General features: G+C 38.3%; 1 protein-coding gene across 1 annotated transcript in view; it reads left to right on the top strand.

Moving 5' to 3' along the window:
• The first annotated feature begins 3,056 nt into the window (after positions 1-3,056).
• Positions 3,057-17,504, top strand: part of LOC150086258 (lysophospholipase D GDPD1-like) — a 79,760-nt gene continuing 65,312 nt past the window's right edge. The window contains exon 1 of the mRNA XM_090373789.1: positions 3,057-3,181. The gene's annotated coding sequence lies outside the window, so the exon portion shown is untranslated. The remainder of the gene's footprint in view (positions 3,182-17,504) is intronic.

Raw genomic sequence — 17,504 nt, 5'->3', positions numbered from 1 at the left:
AGCATATGAATTTACTTCAATCAGTCTCGTTCATGTCATGGGGAGCTGATCGGTATACTTTACTGCATCTTTATAGAATTTTAATCCGTTCGCGCCTAGATTATGGTTACCCAGTATATGATTCTACCATGAATACTACAATACAACAGCTAAATGTCATCCAGCACAGTGCTCTGAGAACTGCGCTGGGAGCTTTCTCCGATCCAAAGTCTTTATATTGAAGCTCATGATACCCCATTCCACCTTCGCAAAAAAAAACGCTACTGCTCCACTACGCTACTAAGATCCATAGTTTTCGATTGCACCCCAGTTGGGAGAATCTTAATAATAATTGGTGGGATTCCTTCTATGATATTAAGCCAACTGAAAGTCGATATGCCTCACTTAGGATCAAAGAGCTTGTTCCGAGTTGGAATGTTGATTTAAATAATATTTATCAGGAATCAACTGCGCCTCTTTCACCTTAGATGTATGTCTCTGACTCTCATGATATACATTTTCTCAAGTGGGGATAGAATGCTGTACCTCCGTGCAATATTGGACAGTTACACTCAGCTCACGCCACTCTGAACTTCCATTGCCTGTCAAATATATACTGATGGATCGAAAACTGATAGATGCTGCAGCAGTTTTTCCTTCATGTGCAATTACAGCCACACTACTGTTAGCATGTAGTGTCTTCACTCCTGAATTATACGCATTAAGTTAGCGCTTAGCGATTATTGAGCTTTCCATCTCACCTGCCATATTTTACACAGATTCCCTCAGTGCTGTCTCTGCCATAAGGAAGAATTTCTCATCTTCTCATCCTATCTTGAAATACATTCATTCCCAGCTATTCTCCTGCCGACCGGGCTAGCCGGGTGGGTAAAGTGTCTGCCTGGCAACCCAAAGGTCGCGGGTTCGAGTCCCGCGTCGGGCTTGGATCAAAGTACTACAAAAACTTTGGGAGGTGCATTATGGCCACAGAAGCCTATGCGCCAACAACTACCAAAAAAAAAAAGCTATTCTCCTGCAACACGTCTAATCATTCAATCAGTTTTTGCTGGCTCCGTGGCCATTCTGGCAATCCGGGAAATGAAAGTGCTGACCTTGTAGCTAAACAGCCTCAACCCGCTCTCTCACAACATCCTCAGGTTACACTGACTATAATTCTGTGATCGCAAAACATGCTATGATAACCGGCCACATATGCTACGATAACCGGCCACACAAAGGGGTGCTCTTACGAAGAAAGGCTTAAGTTTTGCAAATTACAGTGTCTGGAGACTAGGCACCAGCGAGGTGATCTGATAGAGGTGTATAAAGCCTTGAATGGTTTAAGCATGCTCAATGCTGATGGGATTCTTCCTCTAGCTCAGAATAATCACCTGAGAGGGCATAAATTCAAATTGAGGAAAGACAGATGTAGGATAGACGTGCGGAAATTTGCCTTTAGCCAGCGAGTGGTTGGTTGGTGGAACAGACTTCCATCCCTTGTGGTGGAGGTTGATAGCCTAAATAAGTTTAAGGCTCAGCTGGACAGGTATTTTGAACGAACAGAGGGGTGAAGTGGAAGTGGTTTTTTTTTTTTTTTTTTGGCTGATGCTGCATAAGCTTGCTTTCTTGCATCAAATGCCTCTACTAATGCTAATGCTAATGCTAATGCTAATATCTGAAAAAGAAACACCAACAATAAACTTACCAGATAAAACAAGATCCAAAGCTGTGGCTCTCTGGCTTCCGACGAAACAGCGAGAGGAACTGGTACTGGCAAGCATGTACACCTCTTCCTATTATTTGGAGGAAGCCACTTCAGTGCTCATCCTGTGACAGCCAACTTGCAGTCTGTCATTTTCTGGTTGACTGCCCCTTACATTCAACCAACCAACCAAACACTTTTCAGTCACTTTCCACGTTGAACATCTCACATGATTTTTCTCACTTCTTAAGAAACGAAGCAAATATAGAACAACTTTTAATCTATTTAAAACCAATTGGCTTTTACTGGAGCATAAAATTTAACAACTATAACGATATGATCATGCAAATAAACCCTGAATACAGAATTTAGCCTCACTAGTCCTTGTGTCGCTAAACCCAATAACAACAACAACAGCACAACAGACCAGACATAATCCTCATCGACAAGAAGGAAATGGCAACCTACCTCATCGACATAGCAGTGCCCAACACCAGCAACCTTTAGAAAACATATGAGGAAGAAATCAGGAAATACTCAGACCCTGCCTTCGTGGGTAGCACAGTTGGTAGGATCGCCGTCCTCCCCACACTGGGTGAAAAAGATCTGAGTTCGAATTCGAATTTTTATGGTCATGCTCCTGCAAATTGAAAACTCGGGTTTTTTGTCCAGCAAAACAGAAAATCGACCTAAGAACACATGCAATTTTTACAGACAATCCACGGTGCAACATGGCCTGAGTCGCCAATGGTCCTAAAAAACCAAATAACAACAACTCAGATCTAAAACAGGAAGTCAAAGCAGTGCCGGATTAAGGTACGAACTAGCAGGGCCCTTGCCCAGGGCGTCATTCTTTAAGGGGCGCCAAATTTTACAAATCATGAAAAAAAAAATATACATATATATATATCCTTAGTAAAAGGGCCCTGAAAAATCTTTCTGCCGGGGACGTGGAAAGATCTTGGTGCTTGCCTGAGTCGATGACTATCCCTATCACCGTGTCAACCACCAGCACGGTGCCAAAGAGCTTCAATAAGAACCTAGCAGCAATAAGTCTCACAGAGACACCTTCATGGAACTCCAGAAAGCCGAGATGGTGAACACCTGTAGGATGGTAAGAGAGTTCCTCGACCAACAATGATAAAGATGATAATAGCAACGAGATACAACAAACCACCCCATGCCTTTGGTACGAGTACCTATCACTGGGCTGAAAAAATCTCATAAAGGAGAAAAATTCTAAAATAATAATAACATTCTGTAGTTATTCAAAATAGTCCAAATTTTAACTATTTAATCGTACCGTTGACCTTAAATAAAAAATTAATTATAGTATAGTAGTGTATTTAATTATGAATTTGTAAACAAGGGGGCGTTCGTGGGTGTATTAGAGAGAGTGTGTGTGTGTTTACTATAACATGTTATAGTGTCTTTAAATGTTGTGATAGTTGTTATTATTTCATTATTTGAAAGTGGAGGGGTTACGCATTGATTCGGAGTGTAAGTGTATTTTTGAATTTCATGTCATCGTATTACATCGCACTCTTGAAAGCACGAAGTTATATTTCTATGTTACTTGTAACGGTGATGCTGTAGTTATATTCCATATCAGAACGAATGAAATTGTGATTAATATGAATGTAGAAGATTATTTATCTTTATGAGAACAATATATGGAACCTATAAATGATACCTTCCTTGCACTCAGCCATGTGATATGTAATAAAGATATCTGGCGTTTTTATTGCGATGCTCAGTGTCGCATTACACTCGTATTATTATTTACTTTAGATTACTCAGGATTCACTGATAACTAAACTATTTTAATGTTGAAATGTGTAGGTAGATGTTGATCTTTCAAATTTAAACGTGAGTAATATATACTAATTCTCCTACGCACCCAGAAATTTTGTCGAGGAGGGACTTCGACATTCGATAGTGATAGCTTCTACAAGCGTCAGAATGTGACAAACAATAGTATAATATAAAATATTCTTGAGGGCGTTATCCTGACCCCCCCCCCCCTGCTCCAGTGAGTTTATGCACTAATTAACTCAATTTGTATACATTGTGCCAATATTGCTTTTCTTAGGTTGTTACTGCATTCAGATTTACATGTCAGGAATGACTGACATTTGGAAAAATTTACTGTTATACTCCATTATGGGTACACCTCTGGAGCAAGTGGCTTCTTTTACTTGAATCCGACCCAAATTACTGGCATAAACTAACATAACCTTTTTTCACTAGCCAAAAATGAGTATTTAAAAATCCCACACTTCTTTTGCTTGAATCTGTTCCGAATTTGGCCATACCCACGATGTGGAGTTCAGCCAAATCCACATTTGAAAGGTCTTTTATTTATTCATTTTTCCCCTCCTAGAGTGACTGAGGTTGTACAGTAAATGAAATAAATCTGACAGCTCAAGCATCAGCAAACAACGTATTCTGACATTTTCTTAAGAAGTCCATTTAGTTCATTGTTTTTTATTGGAGATAAACAGAATGAATTAACATCTATATTGATCAAGGATTGATTTATTTATTACTCATCACCAAACCAAACTGTAATACAGCCATGTTCCCATAAAGTTGGAGTCTAGTGCATGGTATCAAGTGTCTTGGCACCTCCGTAGCCAGGTGGGCAGGAGCAGCAGTGCGCAGCACAAGCTTCTTGATTAGACCAGGATTCGAGCTCATGACCACCAAATACGGAGGGTGCGGAAAGGTCAGGGAATGACCACTGTATATCCCCGGAGCAATATGGCCTTAGTTGCTAATGCTTCTAAAAACCAAATAACAATAACAACAATCAAGTGTCTTTCTTCATAACCTCTTAGCACTACACTGCCTTCCTTTCAGTGGGATGTAGCACCTCCCATATGTCCAGAGCTTCATTTATAGAAGTGGGATCTGTTTTCACAGATTCAGTAATTTCAATGGACTTTAGTTTCTTATGACGGTAACTTTGGTTGATACAGTGATTGGATGCCAAAATTCCATTGAAACTTCCATTTGCCTAATTTCTTGTGGGCTATTTAAAAAAAAACATTTACATAAATAATTTCTTTGCCCTGTAGCAATTACAGGAAGCATTACTAACTCTGTTAATGATATTATCCCTAAGATATGCTTCATTATGTTGCAAAGAACATGTCTTTACATATAGGTTGGAGCACATTTTGTGAATGTTTCCACAGATAAGTGCATACTAGTAAAGTAATTATAAATCAAATTTCTCATCCTTGTGTCTGTATACTTTTCATTTTTAGCAAAACAAATCCCTGTGCCCTAACTAAAAAATCACCCTGCACAAAGACAAACTTCTAATTAGAACTAATGCAACTTTCTCTCCAGTTATTTCCACATGGTGAACAACAGAAGCTATTTTAGTCTTATTTTTAGATGCAGCTCAAAATTAAAATATACTTTATTATTTATGATCCGTGTATTCTGAAGGGGTTCAGCATAAAAATTGCAGCAAGTGCAGGTAATTTGTTCAACTTTGTCTAGTGTCCTTGGAGTGTGGTCTGTGAGTGCCAAATTTCAAGTTTCTAATATGCAAGTACTATAGTCAGCTGATGTCTGTATGTGACAAGCTGTGGTGAGTGGGATAGATGGTCTGCAAACTGTAATAATTTGTAGAAACCTGACCCAGAAATAAGTTGAAAGGATAAGAAAGGGTAATTACCACTCCAGACCTTAACCAACATAATAGGTTAGTTAACAGTAGTTTAAATAAATTCAAGGAGAAAGTGGATAAATTGCTATAATGGATGGACAGGCAAAATGGAAAGTGTTGGCTTTTTTTTTTGCTAATTCTGTATAATCTTGGTTTTTTTTGTATCATTTACTACTACCACTAATAATAATGATAATGGTTAATTTCACCAAGAAAATAGGGGTTTTTTTTTTGTGTTAGCAGCTTATGTATTAACCAGCTGATATGATGAATTTGTGTTTTGAGCTGTCTTAAGATTAATTAGCATTAGCTGATGCAAGAAAGCAAGCTTATACAGCATTAGCCCAAAAAAAAAAAAAAAAAACCCTTCCCATTTCACCCATCCATCCACTCCAAATGTATGCCCACTTCTTCCTTGAATTTATTTAAGCTATCAACTTCCATGACAACAGATGAAAGTTGGTTCTAGAAATCGACCACCCGCTGGCTAAAGGCAAATTTCCACAAAGCTATTCAACAACTGTCTTTCCTCAATTTGAGTTATGCCCCCTCAGGTTTTTAATCTGAGCAAGAGGAAGAATCCATCAGCATTGAGCCTGCTCAGTCCATTCAAAGCCTTATACACTTCAATCACATCACCTCGCAGGTGCCTTGTCTCCGGACTTAATCCCTTTCTTTGTAAGAGCACCCCTTTGGTAGATTTCTGTCTTCTACCTCCTCATCTAATGCTAGCATTTCCCAATGTTCAGTTCTTTCTTCCACTGTTTTATAATTAATATCGTTCAAGTATGGAGACGTCATCTGAAAAAAAGACATTTGAGCTTTTTGAAAGGATCCAAAGACAGGCAACTTGCATGGCGAGATCGGCAAAAGGGATACTCTATGAAGAAAGACTCAGATTATGTGAGCTAGAGAGCTTGATAACCAGGCACCTTGGGGGAAATCTGATTGAAGTTTATAAGGCTCTGAGAGGAGTTAGTAAAATGAATGAAGATGGAATTTCCACTGTTATAAAGAATTTCAAAACTAGAGGCCATAAATTTAAATTGCAGGGGAAGAGTTATAGAAGTTTTCTTTTAGCCAGTGAGTTGTTGATTGTTGCAACAAGTTGCCTTCACAGTAAGTTGAGGCTGACAGTTTGGATAAATTCAGAAGTCAACTGGATGTGAGGAGGGAAGCACAAGTTTTATTTTCTTATCTACTTTTTTTTTTGGCCAGTGCAACAAAAGCATGTGACTTCTTGTGCTATATGGCAAATACTGTTACTATAATCTGAATACTAATTCTAAACCTAAATGTAGCTAACATGTGAAGATTTGTAGAGTTGACAAGAAATTGTTCTGCAGGCACAAGTGATATTAAAAGTGAAATAATGCTTATATGGTGAGAAGCTGCATTTTGAAGGCTGACAAGTTAGAAGATACATTTTAACATTAGACTTGAATTTCCGTGGATTGTAATTTTGGAGAATTACATGTGGAGGATGGCAGTTCCAAAAAATGAAGTAGAAAGGAGAGAGATTTTTGGGAGGAGGTTTTTGGGGCACCATCCCACATGTGGGAATTTATGTGCTTATACCAAGACACTAGCAATAAGGGTAATTCCTAATGTTATATGATTTTGTCTAGAAATCAGAGTATCATTGAAGATGAGCAAAGGAGCATTAGATTCTTTTTTGTGAGAAATAAGACATGACTGAGTTTTAGAGGGATTAAAGTTAACTTAGTTTTCTTTTCCCTGTTAAAGAATTACCTGGAGATCAGTTTTAGGAAATGGCGTTGGAAATATTTAAGGTTTTCAAATCAAGCAAGTCAATAAATTAAAATATTCGGGATCGATCTTACAAAGCAACAGATCATCCCAAGCAGAGATCAATAAGAGAAATTGCAGACAGCAGAAAGACTATCCACATGCTAAATTCTGTTCTATGGGACAAAAATATTCTAAATGAAACAAAGAAACTTATATTTCAAATGATTGTACAAAGTCTTCAATTGTATGGAGCAGAAACCTGAACTTTGAACAGGCGAGAGGAAAACAAATTGCTCTCCACAGAAATGGATTTTTGTAGATGCTCACCAAGATCTTCTATAAGAGACAGAAAAAGGAATGAAGACATGAGAGAAAATGGAAGTGTAAAAGAATATTATTGATAATATCGAAGAAAAGCATTTAACATGCTATAGACATGTAAAACAGATGCAAGAAACCAGGTATCCAAAGACTATCCTGGAATGGATACCCCCGGAAGGAGAGGAGGAAGACCTAGGAAGACGTGGATGGATGGAGTACGGGAGTGTATGGCGGCCCAAGGTTTAACTGACCAAGACAGCTTGAACCGCACTTTGTAGTAGTAGTAGTAGTGGCACATGATGCAAGAAAGCAAGTGTAGGAGCTTATGCAGCATCAGCCAAAAAAAAAAAAAAAAAAAAATCACACCATTCCCTCCAAATGCCTGTCCAGTTCCTCCTTAAATTTATTTAACCTATCAACTTCCACAACGACAGATGGAAGTTTGTTCCAGCAATTAACCACCCGCTGGCTAAAGGCAAATTTCCGCACATCTATTCTACATCTGTCCTTTCTTAATTTGAACTTATGTCCCCGTAGGTTCGTAATCTGAACAAGTGGAAGGATCCCATCAGAATTCAGTGTGCTCAACCCATTCAAGGTCTTATAGACCTCAATCAGATCACCGCGCAGGTGTCTAGTCTCCAGCCACTGCAATTTGCAGAACTTAAGCCTCTCTTGGTAAGTAGATCCCTTCATTCCCCTCACCAATCGTGTTGCTCTTCTCTGTACACGCTCAAGCAAATCTACGTCCTTCCTAAAATGAGGCCTCCAGACCTGTACGCAGTACTCAAGGCGTGGCCTGACCATTGCCTTATACAGAGGGACAATCACTTCCTTTTCCCTGCTAGCAAAATTCCTATATATCATTGACAAAACCCCATGACCTGCCCTAGCAGCCTGTCTGCATTGCTCAGAAAACTTCATATCTGACTGCACAATTACTCCCAGGTCTTTTTCATTTTCTACCACCTTAAGTGTAGTACCACACAGTTGGTACGTTTCTCTGGGGTTACTTCTACCCATATGCAGTACTTTGCATTTGTCCAAGTTAAACTTCAGTTGCCACTTCTTAGCCCATCTGCCCAAATTATCTAGATCCTGTTGCAGTAGTACACTGCCATTACTGTCATTAACAACCCTGCCAACCTTTGTGTCATCTGCAAACTTCGACATTAAGCCTGATATACCTTCATCAATATCATTGATAAATATACAAAACAACAGTGGACCCAACACCGAACCCTGTGGGACTCCACTAATAACATTAGTCCACGAAGAGCAGCACCCATTGATTACCACCCTCTGTCTTCTCCCACTTAACCATCCTTTTATCCATTGTAGCAACATACCCTTAATACCATTCTGCTCCAATTTGTACAGTAGTCTTCCATGCGCAACAGTGTCAAAAGCTTTCCTGAAATCCAAATATATGATATCAAAATTATTTTTTGCATCCAGTTCCTTTGTGACCACATCATAATAACCAATCAAATTTGTCAGACAAGACTTTCCCTTAACAAACCCATGCTGTGTCTGAATTATTGCTGCAGTCTTGTCTAGATGATCCTGCAATGCATCTTTAACCAGTGACTCCATTATTTTACCCGGAACAGAAGTCAAACTAAGTGGTCTGTAATTACTCGTGTCACCCCTTCGATCCACCTTTGTGAATTGGGGATACATTTGCACATCTCCAGTCCGTGGGAACCTCCCCTGAGTCCAAGAATGCTCTCATAATTATGGCTAAGGGTTTGCTTAGTTGCTTTGCAGCCTCTTTTTAAAATAACTGGATAGATCCCATCCACCCCAGGTGCCTTTCTTATGTTTAACTTCAACAATTTCTCCTCCACTTTGCTCTCAGTTATTACAAAATCATTAAGCACACTGCTAAAATTTGATAACCTTCTTCCATTTTCAAACTGTAATAATTCCTCACGTGTGAATGTAGATGCAAAATACTCATTCAGTTTGTTTGCTATCTGAGCAGGATCATCAACAGTCGAACCATCGATGTCAAGTGGACCAATCATATTCATCCCCTTCCTTTTAGAGTTTATATAAGTAAAGAAATCCTTGCTGTTTTTCTTAGCATCTTTTGCCAAAGATTTCTCGTAATCCGCCTTCGCCTGCCGAACCTCCTTTGTGACCTGATTACAGACTAGCTTATATCTGCCATAGGCTTCTGCGTCACCTGATAATTTATATGCATCCCATGCATTTTTCTTCTCTGTCACGAGTCTCATTAGTTCATTTGATAACCATTTAGGCTTAAATGGTTATCAAATGGCAGGAAAAAATTCCTACCAAAAAATAACTTGGAGGCTGAGGAAACCATGTAAATGGAAGCACTCCTCTTGAAGAACTAGTGTTGGAAATTAGAAAAATAAATAAAAAGTTGATGCTTTTTTATGCAGTGCAAGGTTTCTCAAACTGGAAGGTAAAATGTAGTGTGCTATCATTAGAAAAACTGGATATGATTTTCAGTCAGTGGAAGGAGGTCATTAATATATAGGAGAATGCTGTACAAATTGCAGTAGTGTGACATTAGAGGCAAGTTACTGCCCTAATGCCACACTGCTGCAATTTGATAAAGGGATGGTGGAATGGTCACTGCTATTCTTGGACCAATGTTATTAGTGGAGAGGCTCAGTGCTGGGCCATTGTTGTTTTCAGTATTTATTAATGAAGGCCTATCGAGCTTAATGTCTAAGCTTGCAGATGATGCAAAGGGTGGTTTATAACAGTAGTATCAGGATATGCTACTGCAACAAGATCTAGAAAAATTAGGCAGATGGGCTAAGAAGTGGCAGTTGAAGTATAACATTGACAAATGTAAAGTACTTAATGCATGTAGTAGTAATCCCAGAATAACATTAACTTTGGGGCATAATGCTGTGGAGGGGGGTTTTTTTTTTTTTTTTTTGTTATTTGGTTTTTAGGAGCATTAGCAACTAAGGCCATATTGCTCTGGGGATATGTGGTGGTCATTCACTGACCTTTCTGCATCTTCCGTATTTGGTGGGCACGGGCTTGAACCCCGGTCTAATCAAGAAGCGTGTGCTACTGAGGAGGGTAGTGGAGAATGAAAAAGACCTGGCAGTAATTGTGCAATTGGACACAGAGTTCTCTGAGCAGTGGAAATGGATAGCTAGGGAAACTCATACGGTTTTATCTCTGGTCTACAGAAATTTTCTGTCAGGAAGATGGAGCTAGTTATTCCTTTGTATAAGGAAATGGTTCGGCTGTGTTTTGGGGAGAAAAAAAAAAAAAAAAAAAAAGTGTTTTGAATACTGCATGCAGATCTCGAAGCCTAATTTTTGGAAGGATGTGGTTCCATTGGAATGGGAACAGAAAAGTGCAACAAATTAGTGAAGGAAGAAATAGAAGGGTACTCGTACCAAGAAAGGGTTCAGTTCTACAAATTGTAGTGTCTGGAAACCAGGCACCTCCAAGAAAATATGATTTTGAGATAAGGCTTTGAATGGATTTAATAAGCTAATTGCTGATGGCATCTTTGCCTCTCTTGCTCAGAGACAACACATACACATGTGTGGGAGGGGCAGCATCAATTTAAACTGAGGAAGGATAGTTTTCAGATGTGCAGAAATATTTTTCAGATAGGATTTAGTCATTGTTAATTTGTGGATAATGTGTTGCCGTACTTTATTCATCTTTGGACAAATTCAGTGGAAAATTTGGGGTGAGACTCAATCAGTTGCTCTTGATTTTTCTAAGCCTTTTGATTGTATTTGCCATAACACCCTTCTATAAATAAGCTTCCATCGTATTAATTGTCAACTGCTTTTGGTGTTGGGTAGCCAGTTTTCCCTATTGCTTACTGTGACTGATGGTAGATTGCTTTATCTGATTTCTCCACTAATGCTAGTGTTGCGTAATGTTCAGTTCTTTCTCTGTTTTATGTTAATGACCTTCCACTGACCAGAAATCTTATTCATAGTTTTGCTGATGATAGCACACTACGTTCCACATTAAGATTTGAGAAATCTTGAACTGCACAACAACTTAAACTTCTCAAATGTCCTCAGTAAATTCTTAAATGCCAATCTCCAGGTACTTCTTTAGTGGGACAAAGAAAACTTAACTTTAATCCATCTAAAACTCAGTCCTGTCTTTTCTCTTGCAAAAAAAAAAATGCATCTACTGCCCATTTGCTCATCTTTAATGGCAATCAGTTTTCTAGACAAGATTATGCATCTCTGCTAGGAATTACCGTAACTTCTAATATCTCCTGGCGTAAATACATCACAAACATTGCTTTGCTTTCTCTGCATCCAGATAAATTGATTTTCTTTTTGATCTGAGCAATACCTTTATTTTAAACAACTACTCATTCTGTATACTGTATTTCCCCATGTATAAGACGCACCTTTTTTCGAAAAAATTGGGGTCTAAAAACTGGGTGCATCTTATACAGTGGTTGTAGATTTTTTTACTTGCATTTCCTGCTTTTTCGTGCTTGTTGTCTTTGCGCTCATTGTTTCACGCTTGTTACTGGTATATTAGGTTATGTTTTGCCACGTTCTGCCCAGAAATGGCTCAGAAAAGATTTTCGTACAGTGTTGAATTCAAGTTAAAAGTGATCCAGTTTGCAAAAGTGAATGGAAATCGTGCTGCTGAACGTTTGGTCCTCCTCCAACTGAGAAAACAATCCGAGACTGGCTACAGGAAGAAGAAACCCTACTGAAAACGCCACGGCAGAAGAAGGCCATGAGAGGCAAGTCAGCAAAATGGCCTGATTTAGAGAGGGAATTGAAGATATGGATTGAAGAGCAAAGGGCAATTGGGATTCCTGTGTCCACAAAGATGGTTCAGCATGAGGCAAGAAGAATTGCTGATGAAAAAGAAGTTACTGATTTCAAAGGAGGACACAATTGGTGCTTTAGGTTCATGAAACGGAATGGACTAAGCATGCGTACACGCACCAGACTTGCCCAAAAGATGCCTGAAAGCTATGAACAGAAGGTCCTTGAATTTCATCGTTTTGTCATTCAATGTCGGAAGGCACATCAGTTTGAGTTGGGACAGATTGAAAATATGGACGAAGTCCTTCAATTTGATGTTCCAAGTAACAGAACTGTTGATAAGAAGGGGGTGAAAACTGTAACTGTGAAGACAAGTGGACATGAAAAGAGCCATTATACAGTTGTTCTAGCTTGTTGTGCCGACGGAACTAAGCTGCCTCCTATGCTGATTTTCAAACGCAAAACAATGCCAAAAGAAGACATTCCTTGAGGAGTGATTGTCCACATTCATGACAAGGGTTGGATGGATCAGGATGGGATGATCTGGTTTGAGAAAGTTTAGAGCAGGAGACCAGGTGGGTTCTTATGCAAATCTGCCCTATTGGTGCTTGATCAGTTCAGGGCACACACAACAAAAAATACAAAGAAGATTGCTGCAGAGCAAAAAACAAAACTTTCCGTCATACCTGGAGGCTTGACATCCCAGCTCCAACCACTTGATGTCAGCATTAACAAACCCTTCAAAGCTGCCGTGAGAGACGAATGGAACCAATGGATGAAGTCTTCTGGGGACAATTTGACACCAGCAGGAAGAGTGAAGAAACCAACTATAGGAGAAGTTTGTACCTGGGTGAAAAGATCCTGGGATAATATCAAGATTGAGATCGTTGTCAAGTCATTTAAGAAGTGTGGCATTTCAAATGCCATAGATGGAACTGAGGACGAGGTAATATATGAAGACAGCGATTTGTCATCAGACACAGATGAGGACAAGCTAATGGATGGGAGTTTTGACAGTGATGAGGAGTTGTATGAATTTTATGATGAATAAAACTTGAGTTCAATAACTTTATGTAATACATTTTTTTTCAAATTTCGGGCCCCAAAATTAAGGTGCGTCTTATACATGGGGAAATACGGTAAATCCAAATCTGCTCAACCATGAATATTGTCCTTGCATCCAGACTGATGCCCCTAAAACCGCACTCCAGCCTCTAGACTCCATTCAAAAGAGCTAGTCATATTAATGTAACTGCCTCTTTTAAAAATTCTCTCCACTCTGTCTCAGATGTTCAGTTTCTGCTTCATGCCTTTTCTGTAGATACTTCCATAGGCACTCTTCTTAATTCCTTCACTTCCTCTGAAATCAGTCAGAACTCGTGCTTTTTCATGTCTTTTCCATTTACTGCGCAACTCCAAACTCACAGAACTGACTTTTTCTCCTCTTCATTTATCCCTTCTACTTCTGTTTTCTGGAATAATCTGCAGAAATTAGTCTAATGTGAGCAAGTGTTGTCTGTCTACTCAACTCACAACCCATACATTGTACTTAGTACTTTTGTTTTTGAAGTTTTCGTATAAAAAAAAAAAAAAAAAAAACTGATGCCATCTCCACAACAATCGATGAAAGTTTATTCCAAAAGCTGATTATCCTTTGGCTGAATACAAATTTTAGCAAATCTGTTCTGCATCCATCCTTTTGCAATTTAAATTTATTCCCCATTATGTATTTCAGAAAGACCATAGTTCCCATCACCTTGCTTAACCCTTTTAAACCCTTATGCACTTTGGTTAAGCCACACTCAGCAGATGCTTAATTTCCAGTGGCAGCAACCTTCAGAAATCTAGTTTTTCTTTGTATGGATGTTCTTTCTTGTTGCTCTTTCCTGCATCATTTCCAAAACTGGTTTTTTCAAACTAATGGGTTGATCACCTCCTTGTCCCTTCTGGCAAAGTTCCTGCATAACATTGACAGAACCCAGTGAGCTGTTTTAGCATTCGTTTGTTCTGCATAGAATTTCATGTCAGATTTTACAATTATCCCTAGATCTTTTTCATACTCCACCACCTTGAGTTTGGTATTGTCATCCAAATGGTAATTATTTCTGAGATTATTATTATTACCCGAAAGCAGTACCTTTCAGCACCTTTTATTTATCACTGTTAAATCTCAATTGCCATTATCCAGCACACCTTCTTAGTTATTATTAGTATTGGCGAGTGATGCAAGGAAACAAGATTATACAGGTTAGTAAAAAATAAATAAATAAACGAACAAAAAAACACTTCCCATATCATCTGTAAAACCCCTCTAATAATTTTCTAATTTTGCCTTAAATTTATTCAGCTACCCACTTCCATAACACTAGGTGAAAGTTTGTTTCAATAATCAACTAATGTTCCTCTTTTTGAAAGCAAATTTCCACACATCTGTCCTGTAACCTTCTTTCCTCAATTAAGGTTATGTCCCCCATATAGGTATGTTATCTGATTTTAATAAGACTAAGGATGCTATCAACATTCGGCTTATTCAATCTATTTAAAACTTAAATACCGTGATCAGATCTCCTTGCAGGTGCCTAGTTTTCATACACTACAGCTTACAGAACTGAAGGATTTTTTGGTAAGAGTGCAATTTTGTTCCCCTTACTAATTTTGTTGCTGTTCTATGAACCTGTTGCAATAGATCCACATCCTTACTAAAATTAGGCTTCCGGATTTGTATGCAATACTCAGGTGTGGCCTTATTGCCTTATGCAGCAGAATGATTACCTTTCAATCCCCACTGTCAAAATTCTTGTATATCATTGGTAAAAATAACCCTAGGGGGCTCTCATCTGGTGAGTATGGGTTTGGCACATCCAGAGTCCTGAGCTGGATATCATCATTCTTCTCTTTCTTGGTGATTCCCTTCTACCTCTCTCTCTCTATATGGCTAGTAATAATAGTAATAGTAAAATCCAGTGAGCTGTTTTAGCAGCCTGCCTACTTAATGTATGTGTGATGGAGAATAATGTATTTGCTAACAAAGAGTTTCTCCATCTATTTGAAAGAACTGTTTTTCTTTGTCTTTTTATTTTCACAGAAAAATAATAAAACTATGCTAATATTGGAATTTTTTTAAAAATTTTGTAATTTCTGTTTATTTTTGTTAACAAATTGACTGTCAGATGTGTTGTGGTAATAATGTTACAGAATAAAAATGTGCTGCATTGTTCTTTGTGATGTGCAGTCATTTCTTACTACTTGTATAGTGCAATGCTAATTAATAATGCCTTACAGTAAGATACCAAGGAATTGACACAATTTCAGAAGACATATACACAAGATTTTCCATGTATTTTAAAATCTGAAAAAGTAATATGTTTGCTGTTACCATATGTAGTTGTGAATTTTCAGTTTTACATAGTGGGGAACAAGGCCATCTCAACAAAATCAGAATTTTATTAGATAAAGCCAATAGGAATTTTCAAAGTGTGTTAAAGCCAGGAAAAAACTTAGCCATTGATGAAAGTTTGATCCCTTGGTGTGAAAGGCTACTCTTTTGCCAGTATATCCCTGACAAATCTCATAAATATGGGATTTGTCAGGTTTTAAAATTTATAAAATTTGAGAAATTTTAAAATTTCTCAAATTTTATAAATTGTTTGCCCGAGGGATATACTCATGAAATCTCTATTTATACCAGAAAAGGTGATTCGATGGAAGGTAAAGGACATTCCCATGCTGTCTCAATGAAACCGATGGCTAATCTGCTCAATGAAGGAAGTGTTCTTTATTCCGTTAATTTTTACACCAGTTTCCCTGAGACATCACCGCCATAGCATAGGTCAGGCGCGCGGGTGCATAAGTACTCGTGCCTTGAGTGACCCAGGTTCAAGCCCATGACTGCTGAATATGCTGCTGTTTCTTGTACTCTCTCTGCCTTGTGAACTCCTTTGACCTTGTGGTCATCCCAGAGTATAAACAGAAAATTTATTTATTTATAATCACTCCAATCAAATTAAGCCATAGCTATTTTTTGAATTTAATTATAATCACTCTTGAGAATAACAAAGGAGTGAAAATCATGAAATGTATCGATAAAACACCAGTAATGATGCTAACAACATGCAAGACTCATCATTGTAAAATTATTTAGACTACAAAGAACAATAGAAAGGGAGAAAAAATCAAGAAACCCAATGTTATTATCAGCTACAATCAAGCAAAGAAGGGAGTTGGTTTTTTTGGGGGTTTTTTTTTTTTTTTTAGGAGCATTAGCAACTAAGGCCATATTGCTCTGCGGATATGCGGTGGTCATTCCCTGACCTTTCTGCATCCTCCGTATTTGGTGGTAAAGATTAGACCGAGATCGAACCCCGGTCTAATCAAGAAGCGTGTGCTATGCACTACTGCTCCTGCTCACCTGGCTACGGAGGTGCCAAAGAAGGGAGTGAATATATCTGACCAAATGGCGCCATATTATAGTAGCCTGCATAAAACCGTAAAATGGTATAAACAAGCTGCAGTGGAGATCATCTTTAGTACCATGCTAGTCAATGCATGGGTGGTACAGAGTAAATTGGGGACTAATCGTCATCTATCCATCCTTCAATTACGAGAAGGTGTAATATACAGTTTATGGAATTGCGAGACTACTAAAAAAGTAACAAAGGCACCTGGCAGAATTCATACTTTTTGTAAAATGGAAGGTCAAGCAAGGAAAGTTAGGAAACATTGTGGGGAGTGGTACAAGAAAATTTCTGAAAAAGAAGGAAGGAAAGAAGCAGACCAGAAGGCAAAAAGAGTTAAAACATTTTGTCAAGATTGTGAAAATCAACCCACTTTGTGTCTAGAATGCTTCAACATAATTCACTGTAAACAAAAATAATAATATTTGAAATAAAAACTGTCAACTATTGGTTCCTTTTTTCTATTCCAACTACTATGATTTTATATACCCCATAAAAACTTCAATAAATAAAAAATATTGATCCTGGACTGACACTTGGCAGAGAAATATATATGGACTGGTGAATTTGATAAAATGCTTAAACACTGGGCGCTTAATGCCAAAACTGACTATAAGCTCGTAGCACAACGAGACATCCGTGGGTCACAACGTCAGATGATAATTAGCCGCAGTAACCCACCAGTGGATCTCTTTGCCCAGTGGACACAAGAGCAGCAATCCACTGGTGGGTCGTCCCATCGTGAATAGGTTAATGCCATACTGCTCCAATTTGTACAGTAGTCTTCTATGTGCAACAGTATCAAAAGCTTTCTGAAATCCAAGTATATGATACCAAAAGTATTTTTTACA

This window comes from Mastigoproctus giganteus, chromosome 5 (assembly GCF_048544385.1).
Source record: "Mastigoproctus giganteus isolate SK-2022 chromosome 5, ASM4854438v1, whole genome shotgun sequence".
In the NCBI taxonomy this organism is placed as follows: Eukaryota; Metazoa; Arthropoda; class Arachnida; order Uropygi; family Thelyphonidae; genus Mastigoproctus; species Mastigoproctus giganteus.
The sequence above is the reverse complement of the archived record's forward strand: the minus strand, read 5'-3'. Positions and strand labels throughout refer to the sequence as shown.